Source organism: Danio rerio, chromosome 18 (assembly GCF_052040795.2).
Source record: "Danio rerio strain M-AB ecotype USA chromosome 18, GRCz13ab, whole genome shotgun sequence".
Lineage (NCBI taxonomy): Eukaryota > Metazoa > Chordata > Actinopteri > Cypriniformes > Danionidae > Danio > Danio rerio.
In genome coordinates, this window is record NC_141038.1 from 12985001 (window position 1) to 13007440 (window position 22440).

Genomic DNA, 22440 nt, shown 5'->3' on the forward strand with positions numbered 1-22440 from the left:
CACCACATGGGCCATAAATCCCACAATACCTGGCTCAAATGACATAATACTGCATTCTCACACATCTTTCTCCGCATCACGCTGTTTTTCTCTGTTTCATAGCCAAGGAATGTGGGAGGAAAGATCTTTTCAACTGAAATATACAATAGCACAGAGAATAAAACAAAAAAATATTAATGCTTTCTGTGGTTCAATTGATGAAGCATCAAATAGGACATTGTTAAAATGACTTGTAATGGCTGGTGTGGAATTTAGGACTTCAAAACACTTCTAAATTAAATGTGCAAGAGTTTTGGGAGTGGAGAACAAGTTTCTGTGCTTGTTTCAAGTGGTGACAACATTATGACAAGTGCACATCTGGTTTTGCGCAATTCACTGGTGTTGCTTGCTTTTAATCAGGCTGTTATGAAGGAAGCCAGCTTCATGGACAATATAGATAAGTGTTTCCAATCCTCTGTGGTTTTCTGGAAGACAAAAGCATTATTGTTTGATGATGAGGAATGATATCTTTCACAAACAAATTAAGAGTCAGCAACTTCAGTGTGCCACCATATTTTTAGCGCATATGCCTGCACAAAGGTGGTCTAATTTCCATTTCCGCTGATGCAATATTAAGAGGATATGAAGCAACTGAACTGCCAAGTGCACCCTTTTAATGAAATGCATATCAGGATGTATTATCGTCCAGCTTAGTTGGGAGGTAGAAGCAGTTCTTGACCTCTTGGTCATGTCACACTTCTGTGTGTTCACTTTTTGTGACAGCCATCTCATTGAATTTAGTCTTCCTTTAGGTCACCTTTGCATCCAGTTAAGTTCTTTAGGGAAGCTTCAAATTGTACAATTGAAAATGTATTTATTATATTATGAACGTTTATAAACAATGTAAGGTTAATTAGCATTCAATGTAGTGTGGATTTTGCATGACAAATAACAATGAAAGTTAGATGTTTAATGATTTATTTTGTTAACAAATGTACATATTAAAAAAGTGCAGATAAATCTTTTTCAACACTTTGTATATAACTTTGTATATTATGTATATTGCATAGAATATAGATATTTTATCTATACCTGATATAACTTTTATTTTGCCTTTGCCATGATGATAGTCTCTAAAGTGGTACGAGTTATTTTGTAGTCTGCTTGTATTGTAAATTAGGTTTTAAAGGCTTAACTGGGTTAAATATGTTACCTCCCCCCTTCACCACACCACACAACAACCTCAAAATATTATGCAATTCTGAGTGTGCCTCACACAGGTGAGTGGGCTTGAAAAACCACCTGTAGAAAGTACACTCTTTCATCTCTCTGTCTTTTTAACCAGCACTTGCACTAGTTTTGCATATTTGCACCAAACACAAAAAACATTGTGCATATTTGAAGTGAGTTTTGTGAATATTTATGAAGTGGAAATAAATAAATAAATAAGTTAAATGCACTGGTGCGAGTCATGCGTTGGCACGAGGCTGCAGGCCAAGTGCTTTAGTGTCCCACCAGTGCTGATAAAAAGCCATATCGCACTGCTACGAGTGTGATATTGCATTTATACAACAGTTTAACGGCTTTATCGTGTATATAAAAAGACAATTAAACGAGGAGAGTCTAAAAATTATTTTGTGAGAGGAACTACTTTTTCAGCCATTCATTCACATCAGTTGACTTCAGAACATCAGAAACCATTGCTCACTCACTTACATCACTTTAGAGCTAGTATTTGAATGATTCTCTATCCTAATGTCTAAAATCATGACAAAACAGGTGATTTTGCTTGCAGTTTATAGCAAGATTTTAAGGCTGAACAGCATGAAATGCCATCAGTATTTCTCTGTTGCAATTGGACAATCAAAATATTACTATGGTATAAATACAGCACTACAACATACAAAAGAGAGAGATCAACTTAGAAAGTAATTTACCTGTTTAATAATGATTTGATCAGCTCTAATGGCTTATTATGTGGCCTCTGTTGCCATTTTGTAGATGAACATCGTCAACCGTCTTTGCTCAAAGACAGGCCAACGTGCTCTCTCTCAGAAATAACAAACATTTTAAAATAAGCACTATCCTTACAAATAAACTGTTGCAATCTAAACAACTACATTCTTGACTAAAAAACCCTTAAAAGTACATTATGTTTGTCCAAGAGCAATATTTGTCAACATGTAGAGTGTCCTCTTCTTGTCTTGTATGTGGCTATCAGCCAATCACATGCAAGAACCAGACAGAACTGTTGTATATATAATGATCAAATCATTCTAGTCCAATGACTTAGCTAATTAAAGCAATTTACCTTAACCTAATTAACCTAGTTAAATAAAGCCTTTAAATCATACTTTACACTGACAAATAGTATCAAAATAACTAGTAAAATGTTATATAAAAACATAAATGTGTATGTATATATATATATATATATATATATATATATATATATATATATATATATATATATATATATATATATATATATATATATATCTGGTAAACATCACTTATTGAAAAATTGTATTAAAATTTTTATTAACTATTATTATTATTTTTTTTATTATAAATGGATTTACAAAAATGGAAAATATAGAAAGCTAAATATTTATAAAAAGGTAATAAAATAACAGTTATATCTTTCTTTCTTTTTAAACTAAATTGTGTCTGGTTTGTGAAGAATCCTAAACATGTGGACCTTTGGATTTCACTGCATGTGCAGATCATTAATAGTATTATGTAATCACACCGGCCAATTATAGCTCTGACAGACGCAACATGTAGAATCAAGTCACCGCAAAACGTAAACTTCTGCCATTTATATTCTTTAAGTTCAATGCTTTTATGACAACTTCATTGTGGGTGCCCACAAAAATGTCCAAATTCTGCCAAGTTCTTAGTGTGCACTTAAAATGGCAGCATAACTGATCCGACTTGGACACTTTTGTCTGATAACAGCGTTAAATATCAAGGCAATTTAATGTGAACCAGACCCGAGATGCTTTTAACTTGTAAATGTGTCTGTGTTGTCATTCAAGGGAATGCTTTAATCACAAACCCTTCTGCCACTCCAGACATAATCGCATTGCTAAATATCCTCAAAATGAACTGCATTATTCCCTAATTACACTGTTAGATCAACCGCAGATGTAGGAGGCATGTGTTTTCTTTGCTGTTTGTCTCCTATAGCCATTAGATATGAAATGAATGATGCATTAATCTGAAAAGATGTCAGATTGTACACATCTATCAACAGTTATTTTACAACCGAGGGGATGGAATGTTTTTGCCTGACTTGTTGTGACCTATGGAAAGTCCAGACCCCTCTTTTTTTTTACTGGATGCTGGGCTGGATAACATTGGCCATCCGAGAGCAAGTAAAGTGAATTTAAATGGTTTCCAGAGTGAACAAATGATAAATGAGTGCTGAAAACACTGCTCAGAATTTTTTTAAAACACTCGTGATCTTATACAAACGCCCTTAACAACACAGCTTCAGCTCACAAAGTCAAAGATGGTGTTTGTTTTTCCACATGCCAAATGTCTTTTAAGATGTTATTAATGAACGCTGAAAAGGTAAACAGGAAATGTGTCTCTTTTCTTTCTAAAGAAAACCTTCAGATTGAAATGTGAGTGCTGCAAATCATTATTTTCAATGGCGGTTTAAGAAAAACAATGTTGGTTGAATTGCAATGCAGAGGGATGTTATGTTATTGATAATAGTAGTTAAGCATAAATAGCGAGTTTGCATGTTCTCCATGTGTTGGTGTGGGTTTCCTCCAGGCGCTCCAGTTTTCCTCACAGTCTAAAGACATGTGCTGTAGGTGAATTGGGTAGGCTAAATTGTCCGTAGTGTAATTGTGCATGTCCTGGTCCTCCAGGTTGGGGGTTGAGTGATGGGCTAACCACCCACCTCATAAAGTCTAGATGTTACCAGACACCAATAAGATGCGGCTATGAAATAATTGGCCCCGAGAGTAAGTAAGAGTATGCATAAATAGCTACTAGATATGAAAAACAAACTCAAAAAGCTTCAGTTGTAGGCCTATTTAAATGCACGATGATCATTATGCAAAAGCATACAAAACGAAATGGCTGTATGAAATGTAAACCTAAAAATTTATGGGCTGCTTTTGGCAAAATCAACAAAAATACCTCACAAATTCAAGATAATGCTGACAGAATTTGCACTTTCATTTACTATCTTATAAATGACAAAAGGTTCTTGTTTTTAATGCATCATCAAAGTCAAAGTCGGATTTATTGTCAATTTAACCACATGTACGGGACAAATGAAATTGTGTTACTCCCAGACCCTATAGGTGCATAATAGATATTAATAATTAGGGATGTCCCGATCAGGTTTTTTTGCCTAGAGTATTTATATACACACAGACAGACGGACACGGACACACACACACACACACACACACACACACACACACACACACACACACACACACACACACACACACACACACACACACCTATCTGTCTGTATGTATGTACTGTATGTATGTATGTATGTATGTGTGTGTATATATCTATATATTCGAGTCCTGATTGGGAGGTAACGTCCGATTCCAATTGAGTCTGAAACTGTGATCAGGCCCGATTTCCGATCACGGGGTTGGATCTGGACATTCTAATATTAATACACTGTAAAACCCAACAGTCAATTCTATCAAATGAAATGAGTGTAGTTAACTCAAAATTTACTGAAACTTTATTCTACCCATTTGAAAAGAGTTTTAAACTTAGTGTTGAAGGTAAGGAGTTAATTAATTACTTCATTAATTCAACTTAAATGTAGTAAGTTTACAGTACTCGTATAGATTAGTTTTTTTTAACTCAAATGGTTTGTTGCAATCAGTTTCCTTAAACAGTTTGAGTTGCCTTAACTTATTGGGTTTTACAGTACTCAGTTGGTTTGCGTTCTCTTCAGTTGAGTTTTACTGTGCTCAAATGGCTTCGTTTACTCAAATGGATTAGAATTAGTTTATGAACTTAAATGGTTTGTAGTAATCGGTTTCCTCAAATGGTTTGAGTTACCTTATATCTTTGAGTTTTACAATGTACAAAAAGTAGAATTTGAGAAAGAAATTACAATCAATACAATTATACATGTAATATAAAAATATAAGTAAAACTAAAAAAATAATGCAGATGCATTATGTATATACAATGGCAGCAGTTTATTGGTGAATGTTACTGGTTACAGTTTATGGTCTTATTTAATAATGTTATTATTACTTAATAAAGTATTAGGCTATATAAAATTGATAAATACCTAAATTCTAAACATTTTGCACAATGTGTACTCAGTCAGTGAGAAATCATGTAGTATACATGTCATTGATTGTCACAGATTAGCAGAACTGGTTATTTTTAGGCTAACAGATTCAAATAAAATTAGTTAGTTAACATTCATTAATTTACAAAAAAGTCAATTAAATTTATTTTGACTGTGTCAGATTAGCAAAACTGGTTATTTTATGCTAACAGTTTTCAAAAAAAAAAATACACACATATTTTATTATTATTTTTTGGTAAATTAATGAATAAGTATTGCACTAAATGTGTGAATTTTCTCATAACAAAATGTGGATTTTTGCGGTTTTCAGACATTGCATCTTAACATGCATAAGTAGTACTAAAATTTTTTTTTAATTCTTTTAATGTGCTTAAAAACAATTGATATTTCCCCAGTTTCACAGGCAAAGCAGCATATATTTAACTATGGTATGGCGTAATATTGATGTAGCATAAGCCCTGTCCGGGAAACCACACTGAAAAAAAAAAGATTTTAAGTACATCTGTTGCTTTAAAGTCAACAATTTGACTTGGTGAGGTAATCCATTTGAACTTGGAACTGTTAATTTGACTTAACATATTTGTATAATGCACATATAGTACAGCTTATTTACATTATAAGCTTAAGGCAACATGTTTACATTGAGTTTTTAAATAAAGTAAACAAAAAGGTGTTTACAGTGCAGGCTATTGTGTTTTGAAAGTCTTTTTTTTTAATCAAATGTGCTCTTGAACATTTATTTTTACCTTCAAATGATGGATTAAAGATCATTGGTGGCAATAGATTTACTATGGTGTCCTTTTGATGGGACCACAGGGCATATGCTTTTCTTTTCTGCTCCCCGACAGATCCGTTCAGATACAATATATGAGAAGATGAAGTACCCTGGCAAAGTGAGAGTCCTTTGCTGCCTCTGATTTCTCCATGTGACATTTCCCTGGAGAAATTCCTGAGGCAGTGTGTCTAAATGAACAGCTCCGCGGTGAGTGAATCCATCAGAATGCTGAAATAGACACAAACATTTGTATTAGTTGTTGATATAGGACAAGAGAATCACAAATGAGGTCTCTTTAATATATCAGGGCTCATTTAGAAGACAACAGATCATTAAAAAGGAATCTTGTTTTTCCTATTCACATAGATTCATTAAAGAATGACTCAAAAACATATTATGCAAAGCAATGTTTCTTTAAGAAAAGTAGCATATTAGAATGAGTTCTGAAATATCATGCAAGTAGATCAGTTTATTAACAGTTAAACAAAAAAAAAAGTGGAAAGTGGGCGTGTCAAGCTCTGTTTAGGGGGAGTGTCCGAGGAGCAAAAGATGGAGGGTCTGTAAAAAATTTGCATAAAAATAGGAGTGTCGATTTGGGCACGCGCTGATTTTTAAAGTCAAAACACACACACACACACACACACACACACACACACACACAGGGGAGAAAGACAATGAATATGTTTACGTTGACATCAGTAATCGAATTATCTGACAAATTTTTAAATGGTGGATTTTAACTGCAGTTTGGCTCTATCATTCAGGGAATTCATTCATGCCCCTCGTGACAAACAAAATATTTCATTCGAGGAACTGCTCTAAGCCCTGGGGCACTTCTGATCATTTTGGAAGGGCACTTTCTATCAAAGACGAAAAAGGGCATGTGCACTGCACAGGTTGAGCCCTATGTGTGCACGTGCTTGCAAAGATTATAGTAGATTGAAACTGTGTCAGTTCCGTTTTCAGAGCTTAAGTTTAGCTCAGTGATGTTGGGCCAAGTAGAGAGATATTCAGGGCAAAAACCTTCTCCAGGGTGCTCAGGATCTCAGACTGGGCCAAAGGTTTATCTTCCAACAAGACATTGACCCTAAGCACACAGCTAAAATAACGAAGGAGTGGATTCACAACAACTTAATTCCATTCTTGAATGGCCCAGCCAGAGCCCTGACTTAAACCCAGTTGAGCATCTCTGGTAAGACCTAAAAATGGATATCCATCAACATTTACCAATGTTTTCTGTCAGAACTCTAGAGAATATGCAAGGATGAATGGCAGAGGACCCCCAAATCCAGGTGTGAAAATGTGTAGCATCTTTCCCAAAAAAAACACACACACCTGGATTAGATCAAAAGGGTGCTTCTAATGAAAACTGAGCAAAAGGTAAACTAAATATTGCAATGTCAATCTTAGTAATATGTTATTTCAAACTGTAATATGTTACAATATTATCATTTTTATTAATAAAAAACAACCTTTGTATGGATTTTAAAATCATTAAAAAATCATTCATTCATTCATTTTCTTTTCAGCTTAGTCGCTTTATTAATCTGGGGTTGACACAGTGGAATGAACCACCAACTTATCCAGCACATGTTTTACATTGGGGATGTCCTTCCAGCTGCAGCCCATCTCTGGGAAACATCCACTCATGCACTACACACAATTTAGCTTACCCAATTCACCTGTATGCATGTCTTTGGACTGTGGAGGAAACCGGAGCACCTGGAGGAAACCCACATGAACGCAGGGAGAACATGCAAACTCCACACAGAAACGCCAACTGACCATGCTGAGGATTCAACCAGTGACCTTTTTGCTGTGAGGCAACAACATTAAATACTGCGCCACTGCGCTGCCTGAAAAAAAATCATATTGATCCCAAACATTTGAACAGAAATTTTACGAAAGAAAGAAAAAATACATAATCTCCTGAAGTAGTGAAAGAGCAACATATACACAGTTATATTTTTTCATTATTAAAATAAAATACTTTTTTGGTACAAACCAGTGCTTAATTTATAACATAAGCATGGATTGATTTCTTTTAAGATCTATTCATACAGTGCATAACATTCTGTAACGTAAATCTGTCAAGCATTACCAAAAAAAACACCACAGCATTTGAGAACCAGATGGATCAGGTGATAATACTGATTTGGCAAGACTAACAGCCTCATTCAAGTCTTCCACCATAAGAAGCTTTATAAAACCTGTGTTCTCCACTGTACCTATCAACAAGCCTATTTTTTTTTCTCCTACATTTGTTCGCTGATTGATCGCACATATCCGTTTCGCTATGTATGCCGGCCAGTGTTTATAGTTACTAGAGTGTGTTGGGTAAATACTGGGATTAACATGAAGGATCGATCCATTTTACATCAACTGTTGGAAACCCACCGTGTTTCCTTCACAGGCTCTAATCCTGTGGTGGAGATTTCTCAGCTGCTCCCTTCACGTTCCCATGCGTCTTTACTTTATATAGATGACCAGTGCACTGTTAGAAATGGACACTGAGTCACATAAACACTGACACACACTAGAGTCGCAGACCCGAATCAGTCAACATCAAGTCGAGTCAGCTTGACACACACATGCTTGGGGCTCAATGTAAATATGCTATGATCTCTCCGCTGATTTATTTACTACTGACACGCTTTTCCACACACTCATTTACAGACTGTCAAGAGTGCATGCTGGGAAGTGGCGTAACTGTGGAAAAAGAGACAAATCTATGCGTTTCGGAAACAATTCGGCGTGTTTTTGGCGTTTCGATAGAAATAGATGAAAATTCTTTCATCGTTTCCTCACTCTTATGTCACTCCAAACCTGCATGACTTTCTTGCTTCCATGAAACACAAAATGATCAATTATGTGGATTTTGCATGATCATTTTTAATAGGAATAGTGGCCAGGTGCTGTCAAGATCCAAAATCAGTAAAAAAAAAAAAAGGGCGGTGATGAGATGCCTATTCCACGAGACAAGATACGAGATTAGGTTCACGAGAAAGAGACGATATTTTTACACTATTATTTAAAAAATCCTTAATATTAAAACATATGAATAAAATAGTCTTAGAATTTGAATATTTTGCTAATATGTGATGGGAAAATAGATTTTAATAAGAAAAAAAACATAACAATTTGGGTGTTTTTTTAATCATAACTTAAAATTGTTATTGAATTTACTTCCATTTTAATGAACACACATATCATTTTATGTATGCAATAGTTTTATATTAGTTTATATTGAATTATATGCAATGAACATGGAAACACTGCAAAATATTTGTCGATAATTAAATGAAAAATAGCAAATTCTACCGACTGGCTTTTCCCCTATAGAATTTCAGATTTACATTGCAGATCTTGATGGTCAATTCAGATTTTGTGACGGTATCTGATTTTTTTTTGATGACCTGCTTACATTTATCATCTTTTAAAGGTGACTCGTATCCGATTGTCAGAATTTACACTGCACACGGCAAAAGGCGCAATGACCAAGAAAAAAAGAGCAGGCGCTGATTGACAACTGATAATAAAAAAACACTCTTTTCTCCATTCCTGTATTTATTCTGTTCGCATGGTTTCCTTTTTTAAATTTAAGTTGTTGCTATAGTTTATGACAGAATATTTCTCATTTTGCCATCTTTTAATCTAGGCTTTTTTAAACCAGTAGCTATTTTAATGTCATGCACAGCGTGATTTATTTTGAGAGAATTATTTTTTATTTTCTTCGGAATTTGGTCACTTGAACCATGAAAAGTAAACGTCCGCTTTCCTAGCATAGCATAAACGTATTGGTTAATGATGAAGTTGGGTGTGTTGAGTCTCCAGCAGTTCAGTATGTGTGCGCTTAGAGTTGTGTGTAGAGAATAGTGTCAAACAGCTGTGTGGATTGTCCTGTCGCAAAATGCAGCTAAAAGTCCTACACGATAGTAATAATTTGGTTGCAGTGTTTACATATCTGTACTGCAATTCAATAATGTGGCTTTTAAAGTGACATTCCATAGGGTGGTAATATCCATGGTTAATTTGTGTGGCTGCAGTTGTAGTTGCAGTCTCTGCTCGGACATGAATAATGCAGCAGCCATTGAACTCCTGTGAGAAAAAAAAAGCGATTACGTCACACCCGCCCGCCTAACTGAGTGACATGTGCAACATAGACGCTAGCCTTACCAGGTGTGTGCAAAGCACTTGATGTACAGTTGTAATGCAATCCTGCTTTTCGCACGACAACTTTTAACCTCAATGAGAAATCTCGTTGCGATTTAATCTTGCGAGATCTCATGACACACCTAGTAAAAAATATTAGAAAAATTAAGTAACTCTGGTATAGAACAAGAAATTAATATATATATATATATATATATATATATATATATATATATATATATATATATATATATATATATATATATATATATATATATATATATATATATGAGAGAGATACTATAGAGTAGACTATTTCAATGTGGTCATGTCTTTGACCAATGAACATTTCCTGCTTGATATCAAACTAATTCATAGCTGTAACAAGAGGCAATTCAATCATAACTTCATGTTAAAACAGCTGTCATAACATTATTTATAAATATGTGGCTCTTTTTAAATTCTCTGAAGCAATAGAAATTAAAAATGTAAAACAGCAAATGCTTGGGACCATTGTTTTTGTTTACATCTCTCAAAATGGTCTATATGCGTAAAGTTCTACCAATTTTTAGGTCAGACTCTTGCAGTTTTTCTCCCATGATATTTAAGTGTCACCGCAGCTTTGGTTAATTATGTGCAATTTTAGCGCAGGTCTGATTTTAAACCACTAAGGTTCCACTGATACATGTGCTGCTTTCTGATTTTCCTTATCTAGACCACAATCTCAGCCATTTCAAGAGTTTTCATCTTTGGTGAGCTTTGAGACTTACATAAAACCATACAATGGACCCCAAAATAATTTAATATAGTATTTAGGCCAAGTGGCATTTATTTAAAAACATTTTAGATTATAATGATATATACTGTACAATATACTGTGATTGAGAGCTCTTAATATTGACCAAAGTATTGAAGAACATTTTTCTGATGTTTTAAAAATAATGTCTCTAAAATGATATCAGTGAAAGATAACTAGATGTTAATGTATAATTATGTCATGACTTTACTTGGAGGGGCACATCACCATTAACTCATGCTTAACTAATCATCAGCTGCCGTGTTTAAACTGTTCAAGTTGACATTGGCTGAACATTTTTTCTATTGTTATTCAGTGTAAACACACTAGACGGACGTGCATACTTCATGAGTAGTTAAGAATGGGTTAATGATGTGCCCCTCTAAGGAAAGTCACAGTAATATTATACCTTAACATGTCATGAGTTCATGATGATTAAATTAGGCATAAACTAATGTGGTTATTAATACAATAATTAAAAAAACAATCATTAAGGTAGCTGATATTTCCACATGAACTCATGTGACTCATGTTGTACAGTAGTTGTAGTTAGTTCATAGTTAGCACATGCATTAACTCATCATTAGTTCATAATAAAGTAATGTATTGTTTACATATTAACACATCAATATTCATGTACTGTTATTGTTAGGTGTTATTCCTGAAGTCATGCTTTCAACTTTGGGTCAGTGACCCTGTACACACAGCCCTGCCCAACCCTGCCAGCAGAACCATGGGCATACAGTCAAGCCTGAAATTATTCATAACCCTGGGCCTCGGGTATGAATAATTTCAGCCGTATAAATAATTTTGGGCCTGACTGTATGTGACCCAGAACCACAAATGTTGCATCAGTATATTTTTGGCATTAGACAAAAATTCAATGTATGGGTCAAAATAGATAGATTTTTATATGCCAAGATCATGTTCCGGTCCCACTTTATATTAAGTGGCCCTAACTACTATGTACTTGCATCAAAAAAATAAATACAACGTACTTACTGTGTTTATAGCGTATTTGAAAACACTTGTGGTGCTTTTGAGTTGGGATAGAGGTTGGGTTATGGACAGGTTTGGTGGCATGGGTAGGTTTAACGGTAGGTTAAGGTGTAAGGGATGGTCAACAGTGTATTTACAAATGTAATTACAAAAGTTAATTATAGATGTAATTACATACATGTATTTAATCAAGCATAAGTACACAATAAATACATGTATTTACAATAAGTACATTGTAACAAACTATTAACTCCTATGTAAGTACATATTAGTTAAGGCCACTTAATATAAAGTGGGACCCATGTTCCATAAAGATATTTTGTTAATTTGGACAACTTTCAAAGCATTTTTTCCCATTTTTTTCCATTCTACAGATACCAGATTTTCAAATAGTTGCATCTCAGCAAACATTGTCCTATCCAACAAACCATACGTAAATGGAAAATATATTTATTCAGCTTTCAGAAAATTTATACATTAACAAAAAATCTTTTATGAGTGGTTTTGTGGTCCTGGATCACATACGCTGCACAGAAATCTATATGAGTGTAACAGTGCAATCTTTTTTAAGTCACACATCAAGCGTTGGTTTCGTAGCCTAGTTGGAGTTGGCTAAAAAGTTAACTGTGAGTCAAAATTATCTAATATAGATCCAGCACAAACACTAACACAAACTGGCTAATATTTGTGAAAGATAGTATAGTGTAACAAAGGCATTTTGTCTAGATAGTGTACATGATTTCCAGATGAGGTGTCAGTTTACACTGGTTCTGTCAGGTTATTCAGCAAATGCACATTCATTTTTATAACACTGTCAACGAGCAATTGTGCTTATTAACCACAAGGATCGTAAGGGATAATTACATAGTGTTGCTTTAATTCAATCAGAAATACAATAAAACACCAACATTGCGAATGATGTCACGTTTCATAAAACAGTTTTCTGTTTTTGTATTTTTAAAGCCTAATTGAAGGCTTTGAATTTTCAGTAACCAATTTAATTCATTTGTCAAAACAAAGTTCTCTAGTGAAACGCGCACAGGCTGATATGTCCCATCTAATCTGCTCCTACATCATTAACTAAATGTCACAGGAGATTGGTTGCTCTCGCCTCAGCAGCCAATGAGCTTGCTCCTCAGCATTTTCAATGCCTCAGTGTTGTTTTACATTAGCAATGTCCAGTGTGTTTTTCTGAGACCCTTCCCCACCCCAGCTCCACCTATGTTTAGATCTGCTACAGGGGTTACATATATAGTATGTTTGCATGTTATATTCTTAGACTGCATGTCTGTGAATATACTAGCAGTAGTAAGTCTCGGCACTTGATTTCGATTTCTTTTGTTTAGTTTGAAGCATTTACAGTGTGACTGGTTTAAAAAATTTGACTGTAAAATGTCTGTGTTACTTATTTTAAATCCATAGGCTGTAAAAAATTATATGATTAGTCCTGACAGCATAGGTTTTTAGTTCATTTTAACTTATTAAACTAAGTTAATCAAGTTTTAACTTCATTTTACAAGTTACATAAGCTGTTTTAAGTCAGTACAACATAATATAAGTTCAATGGTTATGGTTAAGTTCATATGGTCAATTTGATTCAGCTTAAAAATGTAAGGCAACCAGGAATTTTTTACAGGGTAGGCTGAGATGATCACATCTGATACTTTGTATCTCATACGATGAATGTAGAGTTTGCCACTATTATCAAAACATCAATCCGTTTTACACGATGTAATCTATACTCTTCCCTGTAGTGAGGTATTGATAAATCTACATATAACTCAGTCCTCTGAAACATGAAATGTCTTTAATTCAGTAAGTGTTTTAATAATACGTCATAATAATCAAAGCAGCAGCAGCAGTGTAGCAGATCTATTCCACCAAGACCAAACACATCAACAATGCCATATGCAAATTTATTGCCATACTAAATCTCTCGAAGAGTTTCTGTGATGAAAGAATTTAAACGAATCCAATCCATAATCCTTCAGAAATCACTAAAGAAACACAGTATTAATGTTGAAATATGTGTTTTGATGTTTATAATGTTTCCACCAAGACTTTTAAAAATTACTATAGAAATAAATAAAAAAAAATTTTTTGATACCAACACTGCTAAAAAACAGAGGACAGGGACTAATCTGATGTACTCTATATGCAGTGGTGGAAAGAGTACCATTACTTACAAAAAATTGTAGTGCAAGTAGAGTAAAATTATCTGTTGTAAATATTACTCAAAAGTATAATTAAAAAGTAGCCCTTTTAAAAGTACTCAAGAGTAGGGAGTAGTGAGTATTACGATGGGAAAGGTTGATGCGTGTAATTTGTGCATGCGTGTGTGTGTGTGTAAACGTAACATTCTGTAGTGCATTTAGTTATTGTTTGCGGCCATTTCAGTCATCATACAGTAAAAATCTGTCATCTTCTTATTAGTGGCATTCAGTCTAAAAAGTCTCTAAGTCATTGCGTGTAAGTATCTTCTTGGACACTTTTAATCGGAGTTGGCCTAACTAGGGCCCACGGGCCAAAGTTGGCCCTTTGTATCTTTTGATTTGGCCCCCAGAGGGAAAAATAATTGGGTTGGGGAATGTCTTTAACAGAAAGGCATTTCTCATTTCTATTTTAATGTAACCTTTTGTTTGTTTGTTTTATAGTTGAGCTACAAAAAAAGCAAACTAAAATTAAATGTTTCAATTAAATGTTGTACATGAATCAGATCATTAAAAAAATACATTCTGTCACTTAATGAATACAAATCAAGGCAAAGGCAGGTTCAGCATTACTAGTGTATTCGGCATTAACTCCATTGTTTGGATTTTTAAAAATGTTTTTTAATGGTTTTATTGTAATAAGTTTATTAATTTAATATAAATTTTCAAAAAAAATAGAAGGCATTAGTAAATACGGTTAAAGTTAATTTAATGTTATACAGTTTGCTATATTTTCTTTCGGCCCACAGCTCTCAATCAAGCTTGGATTTTGGCGCTTCATAAGTTTGGGCACCCCTGCTTTTAATGCTTTCAAACAGTTTGCTGCATGTCTTGAGGTAGTTCAGTATGGTGCAATTTGATTGGACAGGAATCACAGAATTTATCCTTCTAACCCCATAGACAGGAAAAAATAAAGTAGTGACTGCAGGTTGAAAGAAAGTGCAGTAAAAGCACAGATACTGCACTAAAATGTACCCAAGTGAAAGTAAATGTACACATTTTTAAAACGACTCAGTAAATTACAATTCCTGAGACAAACTACTCAATTATCGTCATTTGAGTATTTGTAATTAGTTACTTTACACCACTGTCTATATGACCAAAACATCCACAATGTCCTACAGTATGTAACAGAGTATGCCCATTTTTGAACATATGCAGCACAGATGTGTGGTTTCACATGCTGAAGCCACAGACACACAACCTGATGGTTCCTTAATTTCTCTCCTATAATTACAAGTGTCTGCCTTCCACCCCTGAGCACCAAATGAAAAAAGTACTCGCAAACGAATACCAAATACATGCGGGAATGTCAGTCAGTTTATCTCAGCAATGCTAGTGTTGAAAGGTCATACATCCCACCAATCTGACATCAAACAGTGAACTCGCCATAAAGCTGTTTTCAATGGATCACATTGTGTATTTGTTGTCATATTTTAGGTTTCTGTGAAATGTCTGAGTGACAAAGAAGATAAAGCATTGTTTGGGTAATTTTCTCTTTGCTGCTTTCTTATCGCATTGTCATTCATTAAAGGGGAAATCATGATGGATTCAATTTAGTCTGAGAAAGGCGATGACTGTAATTATGCTGTAACCTTTTCTTCTTTTGTTATTCATGTGTAGGCAGCAAAGGGAAAGCTGTTCTTAAAAACCCATATGACCCTGAAATAGTGAACTTAAGTTCCATATCGCAAGCGAAATGTCAGTTTTTTTTCCATATTTCTACCCTTTTAGTCAACATAGATTTCATAGATTGTCTTGTTGACAGACACGCTAAGTAAGCTCCGTTGAGGGAAATGCGAGCAGACATCATGAAAGTTCATAATTCGCCATCTGCACGGTAAGGCTTTTGTGTTCATTTGCATATTTTGACATGGTGAAAGATGAGCCAATGAGGCTTTGGATTGCAAATTTGGTGAGGTTTTAGAAAAGGCAGACAGCATTGTTTGTGGTTTAAGTGGAGTTAGGTTAGCTTTAGCTGATTATAGCAAGGACGCCATGCTACCCATTTGAAGTCATGTGCACGTAATGTTATCCTCATGGAGTATTTCATGATTGAAAACACAGTCTGAGTCTTTCGACAGATCTTAGAACTATGTGTACTCTCTGTATAATACAGTGATCCCAGTTTTTTGGATGTTTTTTTGGCGTGCTAAAAAATGCTTATTTTTGTCCATTAATCAACAAAGTAATGTGTCTAATGTAAGGGAGAGTTCATGCAGAAATTTGCTCTAAGTTTACTCAACCTCAGGGGATCCAAGATGTCTTTTTTTATAAGTAGAGCCTTCTTTTTTCATTATCATAAGTAAGTCAATGTCAGTTTAAAAATATATTCAGAATTGTGAGTTTATTTCATTCAGTTTTTTCCATTAATTTCTCTTAAACTGGACATATACACAACAAATTTATAATCTACATAAACTGAATCCATTGTTAATGCAAAATAAGTGCTGGGCAAAGATTAATGGGCAAAGTCACCTAAATCTTGGATGTTGGGAGGGTATACATTAACAGATTTTTAAGAATATATTTTGGTTGAACTTCCCTCCCAAATAATTATTGGCACTTACGGTGCATCCGGAAAGTATTCATAGCGCTTCACTTTTTTCACATTTTTTTATGTTACAGCCTTATCCCAAAATGGATTAAATTCATTTAATTCTTCAAAATTATACACACAATACCCCATAATGACAATATAGAAAAAAAAATTTTTTGAATTTGATGCAAATTTATTAAAAATTAAAACGCTGAAAAATCACATGTACAGAAGTATTCACAGCCTTTGCTCAATACTTTGTTGATGCACCTTTGACAGCAATTACAGCCTCGAGTCTTTTTGAATATGATGCCACAAGCTTGGCACACCTGCCTTTAAGAGTTTTTGCCCATTCCTCTTTGCAGTACTTCTCAAGCTCTATCAGGTTGGATGGGAAATGACAGTGTTCAGCTGTTTTCAGATCTCTGTTCAATAGGATTCAGGATGTCTCTGTACATTGCTGCATTCAGCTTTCCCTCTATCCTGACTTGTCTTTCAGTTCCTGCTGCAGAAAAACATCCCCACAGCATGATGCTGCCACCACCATGCTTCACTGTAGGGAGGGTATTAATCTGGTGATGAACAGATCCTGGTTTTCTCCAAACATAACGCCTGGCATTCACTCCAAAGAGTTTCATTTTAGTCTCATCAGACCAGAGAATTTAGTTTCTTATGGTCTGATATTTTGTCAGATGCCATTTGGCAAATTCCAGACAGGAAGTGGCTACCGTCTGGCCACACTACCATACAGGACTGATTTGGTTGGACTGCTGCACAGATGGTCGTCCTTCTTTAAGGTTCTCCTCTCTCCAAAGAAGTATGCTGGAGCTCAGACAGAGTGACCATCGGGTTATTGATCACCTCCCTGACTAAGCCCCTTCTCCCCACGATCACTCAGCTTAGATGGCCGGCCAGCTCTAGGAAGAGTCCTGGTGGTTCCAAACATCTTCCGCTTACGGATGATAGAGGCCACTGTGCTCATTGGAACTTTCAGAGCAGCAGAAATTTTTTTCCTGCAACCTTCCCCAGCCTTGTACCTTGAGACAATCCTGTCTCGGAGGTCTACAGACAATTATTTTGTCTTCATGCTTGGTTTGTGCTTCGACATGCACTGTCAACCCTGGGACCTTATATAGACAGGTGTATGCCTTTTCAAATCATGTCCAGTCAACTGAATTTACCACAGGTGAACTTCATCTCAAGAATGATCAGTGGAAACAGAATGTACCTGAGCTTATAACTTGGCAATACTTATGTTCAACAAATTGCAACAATTTCAACAAATCTTTTTTCACATTGTCATTATGGGGTATTGTGTGTAGAATTTTCAGGAAATCAATTAATTTAATCCATTTTGGAATATGGCTGTATACAGGGCCGGAGTGGGACACCTTTTCAGCCCTGGAGTTTCAAGCCTCAGACCGGCCCACCTCAGTTCACGACTGACTATATTAAAATAAGGTCATTTCCAAATCAGTTTCTAATGACACTATCACATCTTTTTTTGAAAAAACAGCTGCTTTAGAACTTCAAATGTTCAACAACCCAAACAGTATTATATGTCTTAACAATAAAAACGAAAACAATAAGTTACTCTAATGAGGATCAAACCCGGGTCCGCGGCGTCTTAACCTAACATGCTAACCGCTGGACCACAATAGCTGTGTTCAGAACAGAGACACATCTGAGTTTTATAATCATTAAAATAGATGAAAAGAGAAGAGTTGCGGTAAAATAATGAATAAAAAGGCTGTGGTCAAGTAAATAAATAAATTTAAAAAGTGTGACTGCTGAGAGCAACAGATTCTGGAGCTACGGACACCGGCCCTCGCGGCCAAAAAACGGACCGGCCCACCGGGAATTCTCCCGGTCCTCCCGATTAGCCAATCCGGGCCTGGCTGTATAGTAAAATAAAAAAGTGGAAAAAGTGAAGCGCTACGTATACTTTCCGGATACACTCAAAATTTATTAATTTCCTGTAATTGGGAGTTATTTAACCAAATATTTAATTCTTAAGTGTTTTGAAGATTAAATTATTAAAACAGTATCTTTTTGTATAAAAAAGTACAGACATGCTGAACACATGGCACCCTTTTATTTATGATATACTGCAAGGACTCTAAATGTCAATGTTTTGATTTTAAAATAGGAAGAAATGGCATTAGCTGTTTGCAGAATAAAATAAAAAAAAACATGTTTTACTTAAACACAACTTTAAATTGCAAATACAGAGTTTTTTTAAAAATATATACTTTTCATGCTGTAGTCAGCTCAGAAATTGTTTATATTAAATGAAATGTTAAAGACAATGATGTATCAACTTACACAAACAACTGAACAAAGGTTTGGATTGTTTGAGTAAAAGGACAATGGACCCTTTTCATATTTCCAGGTTTCTCAGCAGTGGAAGTCATCATAGCTAGGTCAACTTAGAGTGCAGTAAATGAGAGGGTACCACAAAAAATAAATGTTGCATTCCAACTTGCTTAAATAAAGAAAAAGTGTTATCACAACTTTCAGAAAAAGATTTTTAAAAATTGTGATCCCGATAATGGCATATACACTGTAAAAGAATCCTGGTTGCCTTACATTTTTAAGTTGAATCAAATTAAAATTATGAGTCCATTGAGCTTATATTATGTAATCTTGGTTGATTTACTTAGTTTAATAAGTTACAATAAATTACAAATATGCAGCCATGACTAATTGATCATAGAATTTTTTTACAGTATAGAAGAGAAAACAATGTATATATATACCACTAAGCTTAGTGTAATAAGAAAGGGTCTCAAGAGTCACTGGAAAAATCTTTAAAAGTTACAGAAAGGTTAGCAAATACATATATCACAGTTAACAGTGACTCAAAGAATTGTTAACCCTGAAAATGTGAGGGTACTAAAGAATATTGCCACGTTAACCACAACAAGACCACCATTGACTTTTTGTCACCCCAGAGGTATATACAATATGAGAAATTTAACACTAACTACCTATTGACGTAACACGAGACTTCGTTTGTTTTATTATGGTGATACAAGAAGGTTGCCTTAGTGTTAAAAGGATATAACCACAGAGTTACTCAAAACATATGGCGGGGAAACCACAGTGTTACTGTAGAGGTTAGACATGGCTATGACAGAGCTGAAAAGAATGAAAGAGATATGTGCTGCACTGTTACATCTGATCTTCCGCAGATGTGCTATACATCAGTGCCAGAGATGACACATTTCATTTATGTAATCAGTTAGAATTACAATAACGCATGGTATATTAGGGGAGAAGAAAGAAAACAGTTGTCTTGATGAGACCTCTATGTTGTCAAATTCACTTTTTTAGAGGTATGTTTTAAATGGTTTACTCATGTGGAAGCCAATGGAATGAAAAAAAAAATAATAATAATAATATTATATATATATTTATATATATATATATATATATATATATATATATATATATATATATATATATATAGTCAGTTTTGTGCTTATATAACTTGTATATAATAAAGTTAAGAAAAACAGGCCATCAGTATATTGTAAATCGATCGGTTCAAATATTGCTTTTAAGTTATCAAAGAAATAATTTGTGACTTTTCGTTTTGTAAGTAATAAATTGTTTTAAATTCAAAACTGTAATATATACCTCGGTGTAAAACCTATGACTGGTGGAAAAACATTATGTAATTGTTTAAACCACCTGGGTCTCTACTTTGCAATACCTTTTCTTTTTAGTTTTTAACAAACTTTTCCTTCTACTTTTTTAAAAACATTTTAACAAAAACTTTCTTCCTTTTCCACTTTTGTAGCAATTTCTAGCCAAAAATGATTGTCATCTGATTATCCCTATGATCACACATGGACTGATCATAAAGATGTCGGTACAGGCGTAACTGTTTCTTATAAAATCTCTTCAAAGTGATTCGAATTCAACTCAAATCAAACGCCGCACCAAGCGAACGCTTCGAGTATAAACCAGGGGAAAACCCACAGAGCACAGCGTCTTCAAAAACGGAGATAAGGGGGTAAAGTTAGACTATATTCATGTTAAGTACAATTATCTGATAGGCTTGCTAATGATTACGAATAGGAGACCAGCCGCGATTAATCATATCACGTGCTCCTCTGGAAATTAGTTTGTGAAACTTCACTTGTTACTAACATCATGAGAAAGAAGCCTTTAGTGCGGTAGAAAATGCACTTATTTTGCTCACCTGGCTTTTGAAGTGAATTAGCAATTTCTCTCAAACGTTTTTCATTTCCGACCAGGTTGTGGTTCGGATGACACATCAAACAGACACGGGCACTCCTGCCAAATATACACTAGTTTTTTTCATTCGTTTCTTGGGTCCAAATACACAGAAAAGAAGCCTTTTCTCAAACAAAGCCATGCTCGTTGATATTGTGGTCTCCAACTTCCAACTGGCCTGGATGCTGCTATCTCATTGGCTGTATAGGTAATCCTCAATGTTATTTTCAATCAGAACACATATCACACGGAGTGATTTTGAATTGCCGACAGGTCCAGATATTTAGCATGCCAGATATCTCACGGGTGTCACTTTGATCGCATCTGTTCACGATTGTTACTCCTGTGAGCAAACACTGATTTGCCTGTGATTTCAGGCGTTTGCGATTTCTCAAAACTATAATTTTTCAAAATAAGTAGTTTGAACAAGCTGTAAAAGTATTTTTTGTGTGTGTCTGCCATATCTCTGAAATTATAAACTTGCAATTGAGTGACTTTTTTTTCTCTAAGATTTTTCACTGTATTTATCTCCAAATTCCAGATGCTAATGTTACCTCAAAACAATGTTTGCACTGACGTAAGCTGTTAGTAAATTTGACCATATATCTTAAAATTCCCCCCAAAAAGTAGCTTTTTTTTTTTACTCCACTGCAGAAACAAGCATTAATATATTCTCCTCTCATACCTAAAGCGAAGTGTCTCAGATAATCCAAAAACCTGACGCATAAGTGTCTGAGAAAGCTTTGAAATCTTTCTCACAGGAGATCATTTATCATGGGTAGTGATACATGGAGATCTATTGTAGCATTTAAGCGCTGAGCTCATCTAAGCAGACCCTCTGGCCCTTAGTAAATTATAAAATAAAAAAAAGAGAAAGCAGTGAAGATAATTCACAGGGTTTCAAATACGATTATACCTTGTGAATTGTATTTTTCCTTTGGCTTTTTTAAACACTTTGGGTTGAAAAACGAGGTAGTTCTGGATATCCTTTTGCATGAATTATACATCAGGAGACCTTTATTTTTAAAGTTCAGATGAAGAATGAAATGTGCAAAAAATTTGCCTTCACCTTTAACTCAAGGTCATTTACGATTCACACTAATGGGATTCTGACCCAGTCCACCACAAAAAGCTTGTTTAAAAAGACTTTAAAGGTCCTATACATTTTTTTTTTTTAGTTTTTTTTAGATGTTAGTATCCGTGTTGTTAGTTAAGATATCTATAAGCTAGTGTGCTCTGAAACAGTGACAAAATACACGTTTAGAAGATATTATAAACGTGTAAGGCTTGTAGTTTGTCACTTCGCCTAAATGGATGAATGTTGTTGTTGTTGTTGTTGTTGTTTTTTTCACTTCACCTCATACTTCAGTTTCTAATTAAATCGTGACCAATCAAATGCTCTCTTATGTCTGACATGCCCCGCCCACT

General features: G+C 34.8%; 2 long non-coding RNA genes across 2 annotated transcripts in view; one reads left to right on the plus strand and one right to left on the minus strand.

The window, feature by feature from the left end:
* Nucleotides 1–175: 175 nt before the first annotated feature.
* Nucleotides 176–21117, minus strand: LOC147832759 (uncharacterized). Its single transcript, XR_015514776.1, has 3 exons — nt 20978–21117; nt 6181–6299; nt 176–464 (listed from the first exon to the last, which is right to left on the minus strand). It is a non-coding gene; the product is annotated as an uncharacterized LOC147832759 (long non-coding RNA).
* Nucleotides 20992–22440, plus strand: part of LOC141378723 (uncharacterized) — a 32610-nt gene continuing 31161 nt past the window's right edge. Inside the window, exon 1 of the long non-coding RNA XR_015514774.2 lies at nt 20992–21220. This is a non-coding gene — a long non-coding RNA (uncharacterized LOC141378723). The remainder of the gene's footprint in view (nt 21221–22440) is intronic.